We start from the raw sequence: 18,267 nt of genomic DNA on the forward strand, positions 1-18,267 counted from the left end.
TTGACCATCAGAAGAAATAATTAGTAGATTATGTCCGGAAAATATTATCCTATCAGTACAGTGCCTGACTTGAAATAGCTCATATAAAGCAACTCATTGATGCCATGCATACTCACTGTCTTGAGATATGACACAACACACACTACACCCTTGGGGAGTTTCTCCTCTGTTCGTAAGCAGCATTTCACATCTGTGTTTGACAGAAGCACAGAAGAGCATACTGTTCAACATTCCTACCAAATGCAGGCTGGGCAGGTGAAAAGTTAAAGCAGAACCGGAAGACCATTTTTGTTGAACCTACCTTTTGAGATAACGTACTTCTTCGATATACTGGATTTTTTTAAAAAAAAAAACAGAAACAAGTTTTCACTATTGGAATTCATATGCAAAAGCAGATGGGATTTACTGGGTGTTCTAGCTTTCAATTAATATTTGATAAATGCTGAACACTTGAGTTAACTAGAATTGATGTCTTTGCCTCTATTGTTTAAAAGATGCAAAGTCCAGTTCTTGTTCTGTTAGCATCTTAAGAGAAGAATAATCTAAGTATCACTTACAGAGTCAACCCAAAGGATATGGAATAACTGGGAGTAAACTGGAAGCAAGCACAAGATGAAGCAGCACCAGCAAATGAGGCAGCCACACAGACAGTAGAGAAAAAGAAATTGGAAAGCTAGTGTGCAGAATGCATTTCTAATAGAAAAAGCTTCCTACCTGGAGAGTCAGTCTCAGTATTTGGAGAGACTGCATCCACAAATTATCGATCATCTGCTAGGTAAGTTTGTCTTTTGAATAAAATAATTTAGCTTTTCTCATAAAAATAATACTGCTTTAGTTTGTCATACCAGTGATTTCAAACCTGTATGGTGATCTGTTTGGGTTTTGCTCCATTTGTCAGACTATTCAAATAACTGATTTTATATGCTGTTTTTAAAATCAATTACATTCATTTAATTGGGTTTGCCTAGAACTGTTTGTCAAGATTCCAGTTCTCTATTACTGTTTATTTAAAGCTGGGAAATGAACAAATAATACCCACATATATAAAACTAAAGCATTGTTATGATTTACCAAGTGATACTTATTGTACTTCAGTAATTAATGCTAAACTATCAAAGCAGAAACTAGAGTAACATTATTACATTTTAAAGAGGCATTTTATTAAAATAAGAGCCGTGCTTAAAATATACCCAGAAAAGCAATCCAAAGCGTCAGTTATGGTTAGCTGTGATACTATAGTAACTGATGTGAAAGCATAGTGTTAAACAATGCCAGCTTAACATACAATTTAAATGTAAGTTGAATATAACAGTTCTGCAGCTTTAATTGCCTTATAAACAAAGCTCAAGAATGTACATTTATATCTAAATTAATCAAATAGATAAGCAGACTAGAAACATAAAAGAGACAGAGATATCTATTAAATGTTTAAAATGGGGTATGCAAGCTGTATATATCACAGATAAAATTTAGAATATGCAAGTTCTACATTATTTTTTTTAAAAAACCCTATTAATCTTAAGGCTGGCAGCCTAGTGAGATTCTTGTTAAAAGCATTTGTACCGGGAAAACACTTAAGTATTTATCTTTCCAAGTAACAAAACACCTTATCCAAATTATATCACACGGAAAAAATATTTTCACTTTAAACAATGCATTTTGCTGATTTTAATTATATGATTTTGCTCTCTCCTATACTTTGTAATATTGTGATTTACCCTCTCTTTCCTCATCTTCTCAACTGCTTCGCCTTCTTCCTTATCAAGTACAAACACACATATGCTCAAAGCATTATGAAGTGCTTAATAATGATGAAGTGAACATGATGGCTGGAGGGGACAAAAAATTGCCCACCGCCTGACCAGATGCTCAGGATCCTACCAGGCTGTCAAGCTACAGTCACATTTAAAGGTGTATAGATGGTTTATAATCCAATTAACACTTACACTATATGTATGTATTCCACCCACCAATGTCTTTTCCCATAATAAAAAGTAAAGTCTGATTTTCTGAGTTTGCTTGCCCAACTGTTCACTGCAACATGTGCAAGGAAGTTTATTAGTATGGGGTTTTGGGGGATGTCTGAACTCCAGAAGGGTTAGAAGTGTTTATGTTTGTCTCTACTTTCATGAGAGGGTTCTCTTCAAATTACAAATAGTGTTCTTTGTTGCTTAGAGCTCCCTTGAAGCAGGAAAAACATAACTTGTGTGAACATGAGACTATAATTTACCAGTCTTGAACTTAAAACCTAACATCTAAAGTGGCAAAGCTTTTTGTAGCTTAGTTATAAGCATTAAGCTGCAGAAATTTTTAGGAGACTGAATCACTGCAACTACTGTAAGTAAGATGTCAGAAACTAAATCTCTAAGGCAATCTTCAAAAGGTTGCTCATTGCCAGAAGGGAAAAGGATAATACGTTTTAATAGATGATTACTGTTAAACAATTTACCCAAGAATCAGGTTACTTTTCCAAATTATTAAAACCCATATATTCTGTGCATAAAACAAAATATCCTGTGTGAAGTACTAAAATAGCCCTATTTATTTCAGAAATCTCATATAATTTATACTTCCATTTTATCAAATGCACCATTTAAACAAAAGCAACAATGAAACAAAAACAACATTAATAATGTAGCCATGTATTTTAATGGCTACCTCTTAAATTTAATGGCTATTTCTTAAATTTAAATTATAATATTAAACTATTGAAACAATTAAACTGTTGAAAGTTATCAGTTAAGGAACTCAAAATAAAATCCTGTTTTCCCTTAAGGGTTTGTTCACACAAAAACACAGCATTAATCTGGTAGACTCACCACCTGTCCAAGTTTCTCATAAAGTGGAATGAACAGATTACAGGCCATGTCACCTCAACCAAACACACGATCAACAATCTAAATACATCCGACTATCTTGGGCTAACCACAAAAAAATTTTTAATAAGAAATATGGACTTCAAATGGTCCTTATACAATTTCCAAATACAACAATGACTTTTGCCTAAATCAAAGAGTACTGTAACTATCCCTTAAAGCAATATTTCATCAAGACATAGAATATATGAAATAATTCAACTGAAACAACCAATAGTTCACTTATCATTAGCAGAGCATTAGATGTCCATAAATTCAAGTTCGTTATTTCAACAGAAAAATCATGAAATGCCCTTGTTTTTTTAGTCTAGTAATGGAACAGTTTGTGGTTACATATTACCTCCAATTATACCCGCAAAAAAGATTTTCTGGTTGTCATACCAGACCATTTTTAAAAAATTATTGGTTGACATACATTTTAAAGTTTTGCAACTTTACAATAATGTTCACTAATGTATTATTGTTTTATGATATTAATGGGCATCTTAAAATGTAGTTAAAATATATACATAGTTGTAGTTGAAATATATACATATATTCAAAATTATTGTTCAGTCTTCTCACATCTATAACACTTCATCTAGAAACAGTTAACATATTTTAAAAATAAAAGAAATTGGCAAAGGTATGTGATGCAGAAGAATCCAAGTAATGGTACCGAAAAGAAGAAAACATATTCAGAATGCAGAAACCAAAGCATATTTAATGATGATGTAGAAATTTCAGAAAAATTAAAATAGAATTTAGCAAATATATCACATATAAAATGTAATCTAGTTATTTAAAATTCCAGCTTTTCTTAGTTTCATCTTAATGGAAAATGTTTGTTTTTGCAATTTACAACTCTAGGAAGGAAAAAGATTAATATAATTTTGGCCAGAAGAAAAACCTTTTCTTCAAAATTGAATGAAAAAAAGACAGCTGTAAGAACCTACCACTATTACTACCATTGTCAGGATGGATGAAAATTATGTATAAACATTGTTTCACAATACAGAACACGTCTACTGTTGATAAAAGAAATTATAGTATAGGCTAAAGTTTAAGACTATTGGCATTGTTATTAATACTCCTGAACAGCTTTTCATTGTGGAACGTATATCAGTGGGATTGTAGTACCAAGAACTAAACCAAACAATTGGAATACTCATTCACTGGTTAGGCTCACATAATGTTAAATCCCAGTGCTACTATTTTTTAACTATGCTTGAAGATAACGTAAGCAAATCATACTTGCATGTTCAAATTGGACTACTAGTTTTGATCATTGTAAATAACCTGCACCTAAAATTATACAAAAAAAGAAAATATCATGCAGTAAAAGTATTACTAAGTTTGCTTAAAAATATGCTATATTTTTCGTATGAACTTCTTTAGCAGGCCCAGAACAAATATTACATTTTGCTTCTTCAAATTGAGCAAAGCAGAATAACAGGAATAGAGAAATAGAGATACACAATTTCTCATCATAAGAGGAAGCTATATTTTCAAGAAAGAGAAGTAAAATTTCTTTCCTCCAGAAAAAAACCCCTTTCATTTATTGTATCAGCATTTCAATGCATAAAACAGATAACCCTTTCGCACATACAAAGCACAGAATAGGATAAGGTGAAAGTAAGTGGATATTTTAGGTAAGCACCATTTTTTAATGAATAAAAAACAAATTAATAATATAACACATCTTCTGTTACTATTTTGTATCAGATTTTGAGTGGCAAAATGGTATTTTACAAGATTATACTGTAAGTAAACGTAAGACTGAATTCTAATTTTAAATAATTTCTGTTTTGAATTTGGAATAGTTTCTTCTTTTTATTAAACAGAAAGCATAACTATTTAACGTGTAACTGCACACCATACAGTTACTCTTTGAAAAGCACAGTCAAATGTCTATTATGCTTTTTGATTCTCACCCAAAATATTCAAGTGAAGAGCATAAATCAGTATCTTCTCCCCTCATGGTATCAAAACCATAAGGTAAATTTAAGAGTTTCCTCCTGATTTATGAATTAATCCCTGCAGTTTTCTTTACCTTTTTATAAGTGGATTGCCACTGCTTCCTTCCTTGGGCTGAGACTGACTGACTGGCCCAAGATCACCCACTTGGTTTCTTGCCTAAAGTGGGACTAGACCTCAACAGTCTCCCAGTTCTTGGCCTCATACCCTAAGCACTACATAAACCTGCTCCCTATCAACTGGTGTATCACAGGGAAAAAAATCTACAAATATATTACAATAATAATACCATACAATACAATAGTAGAGTTGGAAGGGACCTTGGAGGTCTTCTAGTCCAACCCCCTGCCTAGGCAGGAAACCCTATACCGTTCCAGACAAATGGCTATCCAACATCTTCTTAAAGACTTCCAGTGTTGGGGCATTCACAACTTCTGGAGGCAAGCTGTTCCACTGATTAATTGTTCTAACTGTCAGGAAGTTTCTCCTCAGTTCTAAGTTGCTTCTCTCCTTGATTAGTTTCCACCCATTGCTTCTTGTTCTGTCCTCAGGTGCCTTGGAGAATAGCTTGACTCCCTCTTCTTTGTGGCAACCCCTGAGATATTGGAACACTGCTATCATGTCTCCCCTAGTCCTTCTTTCTCTTAAGCTAGACATACCTAGTTCCTGCAACCGTTCTTCATATGTTTTAGTCTCCAGTCCCCTAATCATCTTTGTTGCTCTTCTCTGCACTCTTTCTAGAGTCTCCACATCTTTTTTACATCGTGGCGACCAGAACTGAATGCAGTATTCCAAGTGTGGCCTTACCAAGGCATTATAAAGTGGTATTAACACTTCATGTGATCTTGATTCTATCCCTCTATTGATGCAGCCTAGAACTGTGTTGGCTTTTTTGGCAGCTGCTGCACACTGCTGGCTCATATTTAAATGATTGTCCACTAGAACTCCAAGATCCCTCTCACAGTTACTACTATTTCAAAAATATTGAAAACTACCACTGAATCAATTCAATTCAAAAGAACTAAATTTTTTCATAATAAAAGGTCATTTTCTAACCTTTCTATCTACTTCTGTTGATGAGTTTATCAACCATCCCTCACTTTTCAAATTTAAATAAAGTGTGCTATTAAAATATCAGTTTTAAGTGAAAGTTGTCATAAAAAATTCACACAAAACTTATGTTTCCATTAAAATCAGGAAATGCATCCAATGATTAACACTAAACAGTATTACAAATTATATTTGTATCAAAATATTTCAAGAAAAAATCATTACCAAGACTGTAATGACAATCTGTCAACAACTGTAAGAGATCACTTCTTTAAATAAAATAGAATATATTTTAACAAGAAATACGTATGAGAAATCATTGGGTTAAATTCACTGAAAGCAAAATCTGCTTATCAAAGATGGAGCCAACTTTCCATCAGGGAGCAAAGAGAAAATGTTATTATTTTCTGATTGTACTATTTATTATTAGATTTATATCCCACCTTTACTTAACAACTTAAAGCAACATATATAATTCTCCTGCCTCCTATTTTCTCCACAAAAACAACCGTGTGATGTGGATTGGGTTGAGAGTGAGTAACTGGTTGAAAATCACCCAGGGAGTTTTCATGTCTTAAGGAATGACAAGTACTCAAAATCTCCTACTTTCCAGTCAAGTGCCTTAGCCACTTAAGGCTGGACTGGTACTCATAAGATTGAAATATTTTGGCTGTCTCCCTAGAGGTGAAGATAGTCAGATAGGTGTGTGTGGGAGTGGGTAGGGGGCAGAAATTTATTCCCAGATGTTTGTTTTTTCTACTGCTTTAGACTCACGTAAAATTTTCTATATCCTGGCTTCTTCCAAACCAGTGAAACCTTGAATGCACCATTTGCAAATTCAAAGATTCAATTTATGCCCACTAGAATTTACTGATATACTGTTGTGGTGTATACTTTTCTCTTTGTATATTGTTACTGTATTTATTACCAACAATCCAGGACACTGTGGTAACTTCAGAAAAACATTATAAAATTCTAGTATGAGGACTGAGGTTATCCAGTGAATGAATGTACTCAAGTTATTGTGTATTTTAATAGAACAGCACTCAGGGGATTTTTTTAAAAAAAGCCTTATATATATCAAATATATGAATGTTATTTCAACATTGGAGCTTGCACTATAATTTCTTCTATCAGCAGGAGATACATCATATTGGTGGGATCAATATTCACCCTGCCACATACATATTTTCTCTAGAATCATTGCATTGCAGCATCTTCACTCAGAATATTTTTACAGATTTAAACAGATACTTAGTTTTCTGATATGAAAATGCATGATGTGCACAGCTTGGGCACTGTATACACATTTATGTTTTCAATTGAATTTCAGTTAAAATGTTCATTATTGTTTATTATCTTACTTATTGTTTATTATCCAAAGAGACAAACTGTGAAAATGGAATAAATAGTTTTTACAAGGAAAAAAACTAAGCTGTTCAAAACTTTTCATTATAGCAAAAGATATAGTAAAAGGCAATGATATATTAAATGGTTTCAGATGCATATGTTTATGCACAAACAGCACTAATTCTAGTCAATGTGCACAATAATATTGTTTTTTTATTTATCAAATTTCTAAACCACTTATCTTACTAAAGTGATTTTGTGCAGTTTACAAACAACATCATAAAATATAAAGATGTAACTAAAGAGCCCAGGTAAAAGCAATTAAAAACAAGGTTGAAATTTACAAACTAAAAATAAAAAATCAAACTTAAAAATAGCCACCAGTCATCCCTGGGATTGCATAACACTCTTTGACTTTCATGCTATTTGGCAGAACCAAGTCTTAACACTCTTCTGGAAGGTCAAAAAAGTGAGGGGCTTGCCTCACCTCTGGACTAAGATGTTCCAAAAGGCAGGGTCAATGGAAGAGAAGGTCTCTTCTGAGATCCCGCTAGTCCAAATTCTTTAACCAACGGGATCTGCAGCATGCTCTCCATGTCTAACTAGGTGGGATGGGTCAATGTAATTGGAACAAGACAGTTCTCAGGTAATCTGGTCATGCCATGAAGGTTTTTAAAACTGATAACCAACACCTTAAAACAAACTGGAACCCAGTGCAGTTCACATAGCAGAACTCTAGGATGCACAACTCTAGGAGAATCCAGAACTGCTCGCACCACTCTATTCTGCACTAGTTGCAGCTTCTGGATAATGTTCAAAGGTAGCCCCAGGTAGAGCACATTACACTAGTCCACTCAGGAAATCACCAGGGTATGAGTTACTGAAAGGAGCACTTCTCAGTCCAGGAAGGGGAGTAATTGGCACACAACTGAAGTTGAACAAAGGCCTTTCTATGACTGCCATCTGCTCTTTGAGCACCAAGCTCTATGGCAGGGCTGTCAAACTCCCGGGCCACAGGCCAGATGTGTCATATGCCCACGCTCAGTTTAGCAAAGGAGGCAAAAGTCCCGATACACCACGTGATGCTGTCGTGATAATGTAAGTTTGACACCCCTGCTCTATGGTATCCCATAAAACAGGGGCCATGGGCTGGACCTATCATTACCTTTAAGTGCCAATTAAAGGAGGGAACTAAATCAGTACAAGATTGTGCCACTAACCCCCAGTTTCGTAGAGTTCACCCAAAATGATACTGTGGGAAATCAGGAAAAATAAATAATTTCATAGTGAGCCATATGTATTCCCCTTCTTTGAATGGTGTGAAATTCTAGGGCAATACTTGAATGTATTACTTATAGAGACTAAATGAAATTGTATTATTCTTTTGCAATCTTATACAGATTACTATCCAGATGAGCTAGTTCTATTTTATGCAAGTCTACATTAACAGAATCTTGTAAGTCTGAAGACAAATCTTCAACCATCTGAAAGCCTGACATACTAAGGACAGTCCCTTCTGACCCTCTTTCGCTGCCAATTTTACAGCTATTGCCTATTCACGCTTCTTTGATTGTTTGCTAGGCAGCATGTCTGCACCCATCCCTCAGTCTTTGTCACATACCATTACACATTAAAAGATGCACATTGCTTTCTTTCAGATTTCTACCTTCAAGTGTGGGGATTTCCAAATCTGTTGAATTTGAATGAATATCTTCATATATAATGCTAGAGATGTTCACAGCTGTTAGCTGGAACATTAGTTCCAAGAATAGTCAAAAGGAATCTGATACCTGATATGGGAAATTTGCTGCTGACTCTACATCTCTCCTCTCAAATGTCACCCCAGCTACCCAGCCATAAGACAGCCACTCCATCTAAAAGTGTGACAATTGCAAGACTGTCATTACAGGAGCATATACAGGCAAACCCTACAGACATTTCAACCAGGCTACCTTGCTCTGAGGACTCCTTAAAGGGAAGCATATTGATCTGAACCAAAAATTGTGTTGCTTCCTTTATTGCAGGTGTCTAAGCCTCAATTTGAGTGATTCTCTGAACAAGGTATCAGAATAAATAGCCAAATTAGACAGCGGTTTTGCTTCCAGAAACTCCAGAGTAAGGCTAACACATAGTTCCAGAAGCCATGCTGACTGCTTCTCATTGGGCTCAGTAAGTTGCCATTCCTGGAGAAGAAATGGAAGGAAAATAGTGAAGAGGCCTTGGTCCTAATCTACAACTCTGCAGCTGGTTCACTGCACCTAATAATGTTAGCCCTAATTAGATCTAACAACAAAATACCAAATAAGCAACCTGGGCCATTAACCTATGAAATGATCAGCTAGGAGTAACTACCATCACATCATTAGCTAGTGATCATATTAAATAAACAACTGTGCCTAAATGTCTAAAATTTTACCTGCTTTTTGCTGAAAATGTCTGATAGAACATCTTAGTGTACCTCATATGTGAAATCCAATGTTTACGAGCATCTCCTGTTGAAAACTATTGCACCGTGAAACCTGGGTAAACTTTTCATTTAATGTGGATTTGTTGACAGAACTGCAATGGTATTTTGCTTTAGATCAGTAAAAAATGGAAAGTCAAATAGCACAAGGTATTTTTCTATACTTTTATTGCAACCGCAGTATTGAGTTACAGTTGGCAACCCAGAGAGATACAGTTCAATGATAGATACATTAATGGCACTCATTTAGGTTGGGTGACAAAAGGCAGCAAATCCAACTGCTACTATATTTGCCAGTTTTTAAAAAATTAGCATTGTCCTTCCGTAAGTGCATGTTCTCCCACTATTATTCTTCATTCTTTTGTAAATTTCACACCATAAGTATAACTGGGGGAGGAGGCAGAGAGTACCAGTTGCCATAGCACAGCACTGAATTTTTTCAGTTAGGAAAATTAGCTGTTCTAAAAAAGGCACCGAAGAAGCTAAAATGAGCTCTAATACAAATATTTATTAGCAATACCATCCCGTATCAAAATGTAGAATTTGTCCAGTACAAGAAGCTAAAATGTTGGTTCTCCTGATATTGCTCCCTTGACCTAATGGTACAATCGAACAGGATATAATTCAAAAAATAAATCTGAAACATTTATTAAGTGACAAATAATTAAATCATGCAGATTCAGGATTGAGATATAGAAAATAGAACAATTGATACATATAATGATCAAGAAAAACAATAAATTCATATGAGAGTCAAAATAGTATACAATTCAGATATAAATACAATAATCATTATTCAAGAATTAAAAGTTCAGATTTATTTATCAATTCTTACTGATAAATGTGCATTAGGAATAATGTCCACTGAGCTTAGCAACTCAGTAAAATAAATAGAATATATATAATTGTGAAGTAGTTTTGCTTCCCCCTTCCCAAACCTTTCTATTTTGTAAGTATTTTTCCTTCATTCTGCCTGTCACACCAAAATGCAGTTATTATTTCTGAAATGACAGTACAATGGGAATTGAAACTTGTAAAAGCCCCATTCATTGTTTGGGAACTGGCACAATCGTAAGAATTCCCAGTGAATACTCCAGACTTGTAGAACTCTTACTTAAAAATAATAGTCAACTCTGTAACTTATTATTTAACAGTAGTTGCTGAGGGACATGAATGAGAGGATAATGTTGTGTCTGCTCTCTATTTGTGAGTATTCCATTGGCATCAAGCTAGTTACTGTGGCAACAGAGTGCTAGTAGGAGTATGCCAAATGTTTCAAGCTTGAAATAGCTCACCTTAGACTTTACAACCTCAGGATAAAACACCTGTACACTGAGAGTTGTATCACTACTTTAGGGAAAAAAAACAGGTGTATTCTACTGACCTAAGGACAAAAATAAAGCTGCAGGAATGGTTTGCTTTCTAAATTGCAACAGGATTGGTAGGATTTCATTCATTCGGCAAATATTTTAGCCAATAAAAGAGCCAACACAAGTTTCCATACTTGCTGTGCACATATCACAAGTGTTCCTAGTGCTGCTGATTAGCAACACTTTAGATTGACAATGCTAAATGTAAAAACTAAACAAGCGGGCTTTCTTTGGTATGTTGAGCTTTGGTTGGTTGACATTCTGAAATGCACAAGTGTGAATGTTACTGCTACACGTGCTTTATTTTGGAAGCAATTCAGTGGCAAACATGAGCTGCTTTCTGGGAGCTGTTGCAGGGCAAGTTGATCATGCAGAAAAATGTGCCAGGCATAGGAAGGCATTAGAAAAAAGCCTCCTATAGCCATGATGGGTGGTTTTGCATCCTTCAGTTGCCATTGTTTCTTCATGAGCTTAACGTGGATGTTGTAATGCAAAACATGTTCTTCTCAAATGGGCATTTTAAATAGAGTAAGTTGATGGATTTAATAGATTTTGCTTTAGTGGACTTCAGATTTAACAGACAATTTGCTTGATCCACAGGATCATTGGAGTTGGTAACATCTGGTGTCTAGACTATTATTTACTGTATCTCTGTGGCTCTTTGTTGCCTCTGGCTTCTGTGTTAGCCTAGTCTTAGAATGCTGGGCAATCTTTTTTAAAAAACTCTTTTCAGACTCTGATCCACACTACCTACGTCTTTCCTTGTCCGCTACTTGTCCTTGATCTAGCCAGTTGTAGTTGTCCAATTGGTTTTGATGGCAGAAGCAGCACCTGAATCTTTACAGATTGGGCAGCTTCTTAATCCTCTGCTTAGGTTTACATTGCTTTTGAGGGTAGGGAGAAGTTCTCAGATCATTTGTTGTTTGATGGATCAATGTCTTTGCAGAACCCCTTCTTTATCTAATCCATTAAACTGAGGATTAACATGACACAAAATGGTTTTTCTTATGTTCTTGGGCAGGTCAAAGTTTGTCAGCACAACTCTCTTCCTTCAAGAAAAAGGAGGTATGATTTTTAATGTTCACTTATTTCCTATGGGGTCCTTGGTGCTCCCTGAGCTTGGTTGTTTTCTTGCAAACTGATGATGTTACCTAGTTTGGTAATGAAACATCTGCAAGAAAACCATAATTACCACATATATCATGAGTAGCTTTAAATGAAGTGCCCATTTAAGACTTTATTGTAAACTGGAACATCAACTACAATGGTCCCTGTCCTATTTAAATTTAAAACTTTTGATGGAGTTTTGTCTTTTCTTAGTTTCAAAAGTCATCTCATTTCAATTATATGTCTTATATAAATTTAATAATTTAAAATTGGGTTAGATTTTCATAGATGAATATTATTAAATTACATTTATTCTACCAATTTTTATCACATTGATGTATAAATTCTTCTATATTAATTGCCCAGATCTCATCTGAAATATTTGGTCTTCATTTAATTATCTCATTTCTTTCAAAATTAAACAATGAAAAAGCAGAGTGATGTTCAAAGGTTACAAAGATGAAGAGGAAGTTGGCAAAGGGAAATAGTGTGAAAGTAGAATAGATAATTAATATGAAGTCTAGTATGAATGAGAGGACAAGTGGCAGTAAAACAATCAAGCAACATGACACTAGAGGAGTCCTACTGAAAACTATGCTTGGTTCTTAATCAGTTGCTTAGGCAGGCACAGGTCACAACAATGTGTTCAGCACAACTTCAGAATTCATACTGAATAATTTATCATATTTGCTCTTTCAACAGTAATAAGAACAAATTGTGCTACACATAGTCTATTATGCTCATTAAGGAAAAGTAAAATTCCCTTGTTCCAGACTGAAGCATTCAGATTCAATTTTAGCAGATGTGACAGCAAAGGGGACCTGCAACATTTGCATATATATCAATACAAGTAGATACAAAATGTGCCTTTAAAATGTGTAATAACAAAGGATCATATTGTAGAACAATGTGAAAATGCTTGATTAATAAAGTCTAATTTGCATATTAATTCATCATTTAAATTTAATTATGCTCACTGCTCATTTTATTTATTTTAAAAACAAAATGAGATGAATTGTAAACAGCCTCCCATATAAATGAATTAAGCATATTAAAGCATCTAGTCCAGATTGTCTGTCATTATTACACTAACAGCAAAATTCTATCATGTCTATTCAAAAGATGTTCCCAGGAATTCATCTGGGCTTACTCCTAATACAGAATTATAAACATTTAAGAGGGAAGAAAATGTCCTAACACCCACATTTATCAGTCACCCTTACCTTCTATATTATTGTCTATTGGAGGATACTATGGATGGTGTCTATCTCTGCTTCAACAGACATTTAGGAAAGGTATTTAAGATGGTGTGTGTGTGTGTGTGTGTGTGTGTGTGTGTGTGTGTGTGTTTGATTCCTGGCAAATGCCCAAACAAGTACCCAAAGTTTTCTTGGTATGATTTTAGGAGTGGTTTGCTAGTCTTGTTCTTACTAGGGCTGAGAGACAGTAATTGGCCCAAGAACACCCACCTTGCATTGTGCCTAAGACAAAACTAGAACTCAAAGTCACCAGGTTTATAGCCTGATGGCTTAACCACTACACAAAACTTGCTCTCTTCAGCTGGTACAGAATGCAGCAGCATGGCAATTATAGATGCCACCAGAAGAGCAGATGTTACCCCTCTGCTCCATGAGTTGCACTTGTTGCCAATCTGCTTCTGGATCTAAGCATTGTTCAGAAGAATCCTTATACACTTTACTCTCCAATCAGGGAAATGTCATTTCCTATCTATGGAAGAGATGCTTCCCTTGGTTTTGTTTTGTTTTTTACTTCACTAGTTTCTTCTTTCTCCAACTTCTCCCAAATCTAACTTTGCATTATAATTGTTTATAAGTGGGAACATTTGCCATTTTGTTTCTGTGCAGGATCTATAGAATCGTTTAGGAAAGAGGAGCCTAAAAAATATTCCACTCTACACGTTGGCTAACATAAAGCAGTTAGGCATATTATATAGGCTTATTTGGAACTATAGGTGTTGCCATGAATCATATATAATTGAGAACCAAAGCAATATGTAAGTATGCTCATGTATTAATCACGAGGAGTGAATACAAATGCTTATACTATTTTTATTTTATTTTATTTTTTTATTATTCGTATTTATAGACCGCCCCCTCTCCCGAAAGGGACTCGGGGCGGTGTACAGTCACTAAAATGCGTTATAAAATACATACATAAAACAGTTAAATAATTAAATACGTAGGTGGAGGAGGTTGCAAGACTGTATATAGAATAATAAATATAGTACATTAAAAACTCTAATAACCCAGGAGTTAAAATATTACCCAAAATTACCCATTAAAATATATCCACCGGGAGGTAAAAACTAAGAATGTGCCAGGCCAGCTAATCGAAACAGGTGAGTCTTTAATTTTTGACGGAAGGAACGGAAGTCAGTGGTAGTTCTAATGTCGGGGGGGAGGTCATTCCAGAGGGTTGGGCCCATCACAGAGAAGGTCCTACCCCTAGGCGTCGCCCGCTGGCACTGCCTAGTGGACGGCACCAGTAGTAGTCCCTCCCTGTGAGAGCGGATTGGTCGTAGGGATGTGTGCGGGAGGATACGATCCCGCAGGTAACTGGGTCCTGTGCCATGGAGCGCTTTAAAGATGGTAATCAATACCTTGAAACGCACCCGAAAAACCACAGGTAGCCAGTGCAGCTCGCGCAGGAGAGGTGTCACATGGGAGTATCTTGAGCTCCCCATAATCACCCGCGCGGCTGCATTCTGGACTAGCTGTAGTCTTCGGATGCGTCCCAAGGGAAGCCCCATGTAGAGGGCATTGCAGTAGTCCAGGCGAGACGTCACCAGCGCATGAGTGACCGTGCGTAGGGCGTCCCGGTCCAGTAGGGGGCGCAATTGATGCACCAGGCGAACCTGGTGGAACGCCCCCCTTGCCACGGCTGCCACATGGTCATCCATAGACAGCCGGGCATCTAGGAGGACGCCCAAATTGCGCGCCCGCTCCACAGGGGGGAGTTGTTCACCCCCTATGGCCAGCGATGGAGTTAGCTGGCTGAACCGGGGTGCCGGTAGCCACAGCCACTCAGTCTTGGAGGGGTTGAGTTTGAGTCTGTTGTCCCCCATCCAGACCCCGACGGCTTCCAAACACCGGGACATCACTTCGACAGCCTCGTTGGGGTGGTTTGGGGTTGAGATGTACAGCTGCGTATCATCAGTGTACAGATGGTATTCAACCCCAAAACCACGGATGATCTCCCCCAGCGGCTTCACATATGCATTGAACAGGAGGGGCGAGAGGACCGACCCCTGCGGCACCCCACAAGAGAGTGGCCTCAGGGTCGACCTCTGCCCCCCTGTCAACACACATTGCGTCCGGTCAGAGAGGTAGGAGCCGAACCACCGTAGAACGGTGCCTCCGACTCCCATCCCCCCCAGCCGGCGCAATAGGATACCATGGTCGATGGTATCAAAAGCCGCTGAGAGGTCTAATAGGACCAGGATAGAGGAACAACCTCTATCTCTGGCCCTCCAGAGATCATCAACCAACGCGACCAAGGCTGTCTCCGTGCTGTGCCCGGGTCGGAAACCGGACTGGCATGAGTCTAGATATTCGGATTCGTCGAGGTGTCGCGGAAATTGCTGCGCCACCACATTCTCAACAACCTTCGCCAAAAAGGGAAGGTTGGAGACTGGACGGTAATTAGCTAGTTCCGTTGGGTCCAGTGAAGGCTTCTTGAGCAGGGGCCTCACCACCGCCTCTTTCAAGGCGGTTGGCAAGGATCCCTCACCCAACGAAGCGTTCACCAGGCCCAGAAGCCAGCCTCGTGTCGTCTCCCAGGATGCCAGTACCAGCCAGGAGGGACACGGGTCCATTGAACATGTGGTGGGTCGCAGCCGTCCACGTAACCTGTCCAAATCCTCGGGGGCAACAGAGTCAAACTCCTCCCAGAGTGGTCTCACAAGACTCGCTGTTGACGGCTCGTCCGGTCCACTGAAGGGGGCCCATCCGCTCCGGATCTGAGCGACTTTGTCCTGCAGATATTCCCCAAACTCCTCTGCTCTTCCCTGCAGGGGTGCCCCCCGCGTCCTCTGTGATAGGAGGGAGCGGGTCACCCGAAACAGGGTGGCAGGGCGGTTATCGGCGGACGCAATAAGGGCGGCACAATGTCTACGTTTGGCCGCCCTTAATGCCACAAGGTAAGTCCGCAAGTAGGCTCTTACCTGTGCTCGATCAGATTCGGAGCATGAGGACCTCCACCTGCTCTCTAGACGTCTCCTGTGGCGTTTCATCACCCTCAGCTCCTCGGTAAACCAAGGAGCCCGGGTGGATCGCTGCCGCAGGAGACGTCGCAAAGGTGCAACCCGGTCCAAGGCCCCAGCCGCCGCCCTATTCCAGGCGGCCGCTAGGTCCTCCGACTGGGAGCGGGTCAGGGCTATAGGTATTGGCCCAAGCTCCGTCTGGAATCTATCCGGTTCCATCAGGTGCCTGGGGCAGTACCAGCTTAGACAGTCTGGTTCCGCCTCCTCGCAGTGGGAGGTAGCGCCAGGGAAGTTCAGCCAGAGAGATGAGTGATCAGACCATGACAGGGGCGTGATGACTAAATCCCCCATTCCCAGATCACTCGTCCACTGCTCAGATACGAAAACAAGGTCCAGTGTGTGACCACCTTCGTGAGTGGGGCCCTGAACTAATTGGGTCAGGTCCATGGCCGTCATGGAAGCCATGAACTCCCGAGCCACCTCAGAAGCCTCTCCCGTCGACGGCAAGTTGAAATCCCCCATAACCAGAAGCTTGGGGGTCTCAACTGCCGTTTCTGAGATCAGCTCGAGGAGCTCGGGCAGGGCTGCTGATGCATAGCGAGGAGCCAAGTATACAATCAGCAAGCCCCACTGCCTCCCTGGGCCCCATTTCACACCAAGGGACTCACACCCGGGTATCTGAGGAACAGTGAACTCTCTCGGCTCCAAACATTCCCGAATAACTACCGCCACCCCACCACCCTTACCGAGTGGGCATAAGATGATCCCAGGTGAGCATGAGCTCATGGACAGAAGTCTAGGGTCCTCAGTGGGTGGGGGGGCGTTCTTAGCCTAGGCCTGCTTAATCCAGGCACCACTCCGGCCTCTCCATGGCCCTAGGCCCGATCTTCCGGTAGCTTCTGCTGTTCTAGACCACCCCCGGCCATCGTCCTGTAACTCCAGACTCTGTCCTGGCTCCCTCCCAAAAAGCCCAAAAACCTCATATTCCAGGCTCTCACCCAGCGTTCCAATATACTGATGTTAAGCCTTCGGCGTCTTCTTATTAGTGCTGGCTGGTCTGCAGGCGGGGGGAGCCACCAGGGGGCGCTCGGAGATAGCAGATCTTCAGCAAGGCCCCCTGGCAGTGGCGTCTCCTCTCCCGTTCTTCTCATTGCCGCCGCTGCCGTCTCTGCCCTCCTCCCATCACTCTGCTAAACAATTAATTCCCACAACACTGTTAAATTATCTACTAAGACTGTATTACTATTCTTCTTCTCATCCTTCTTAGTACCTATCTCTTCCCAGTTATGACTATAACCATATTGCTTGTATTTTTACAATTTATATTAATTTTATTGTTTCCTAGTATGATTTGATTGCTTATTAGTATCCTATGACTATCACTAAGTGTTGTATCTTATTATTCTTGATGAATATATTTTATTTTTTCTTTATGTGCACTGAGAGCACATGCACCAAAGACAAATTCCTTGTGTGTCCAATCACACTTGACCAATAAAGAATTCTATTCTATTCTATTCCTATTCTATTCTATTCTTAAATTTAGAAGGCACTTTTTTTTGTCTAAAAGTATTATAATTGGGCTTTAAGGTTTCTTGAAATGAAAAGCTTTTCTCCACTTGTAACTTCTAGAACCTTCAGATAATCATTCAGCCAGTTGACATGATATAAAGTGTGACCCTGTTACTCTCACTTTGACAGTAACAATGGCTGGATGGCTCTAGAAAACATTCCAAGTCTCTACTGGGGAAATTAACCAAAGTAGGCATATGATCTAAAGAATAAATATTTAAAATGAAAGCAAATGGCAACAAAAATTATGAATGATTTATCATAAATACTGCTGCAATTAAGTATTCTTATGCTTTATTC

The 18,267-nt window shown here is 38.6% G+C and overlaps 2 protein-coding genes across 2 annotated transcripts in view; one reads left to right on the top strand and one right to left on the bottom strand.

Moving 5' to 3' along the window:
• The window catches only part of AVEN (apoptosis and caspase activation inhibitor), a 146,515-nt gene that overhangs the window by 72,543 nt on the left and 55,705 nt on the right, over positions 1-18,267 (bottom strand). The gene's annotated exons all lie outside the window — the stretch shown is intronic.
• The window catches only part of CHRM5 (cholinergic receptor muscarinic 5), an 83,178-nt gene continuing 65,179 nt past the window's right edge, over positions 269-18,267 (top strand). The window contains exon 1 of the mRNA XM_081937301.1: positions 269-775. The gene's annotated coding sequence lies outside the window, so the exon portion shown is untranslated. The remainder of the gene's footprint in view (positions 776-18,267) is intronic.

This window comes from Natrix helvetica (assembly GCF_964273705.1).
Source record: "Natrix helvetica genome assembly, chromosome: 1".
NCBI lineage: Eukaryota > Metazoa > Chordata > Lepidosauria > Squamata > Natricidae > Natrix > Natrix helvetica.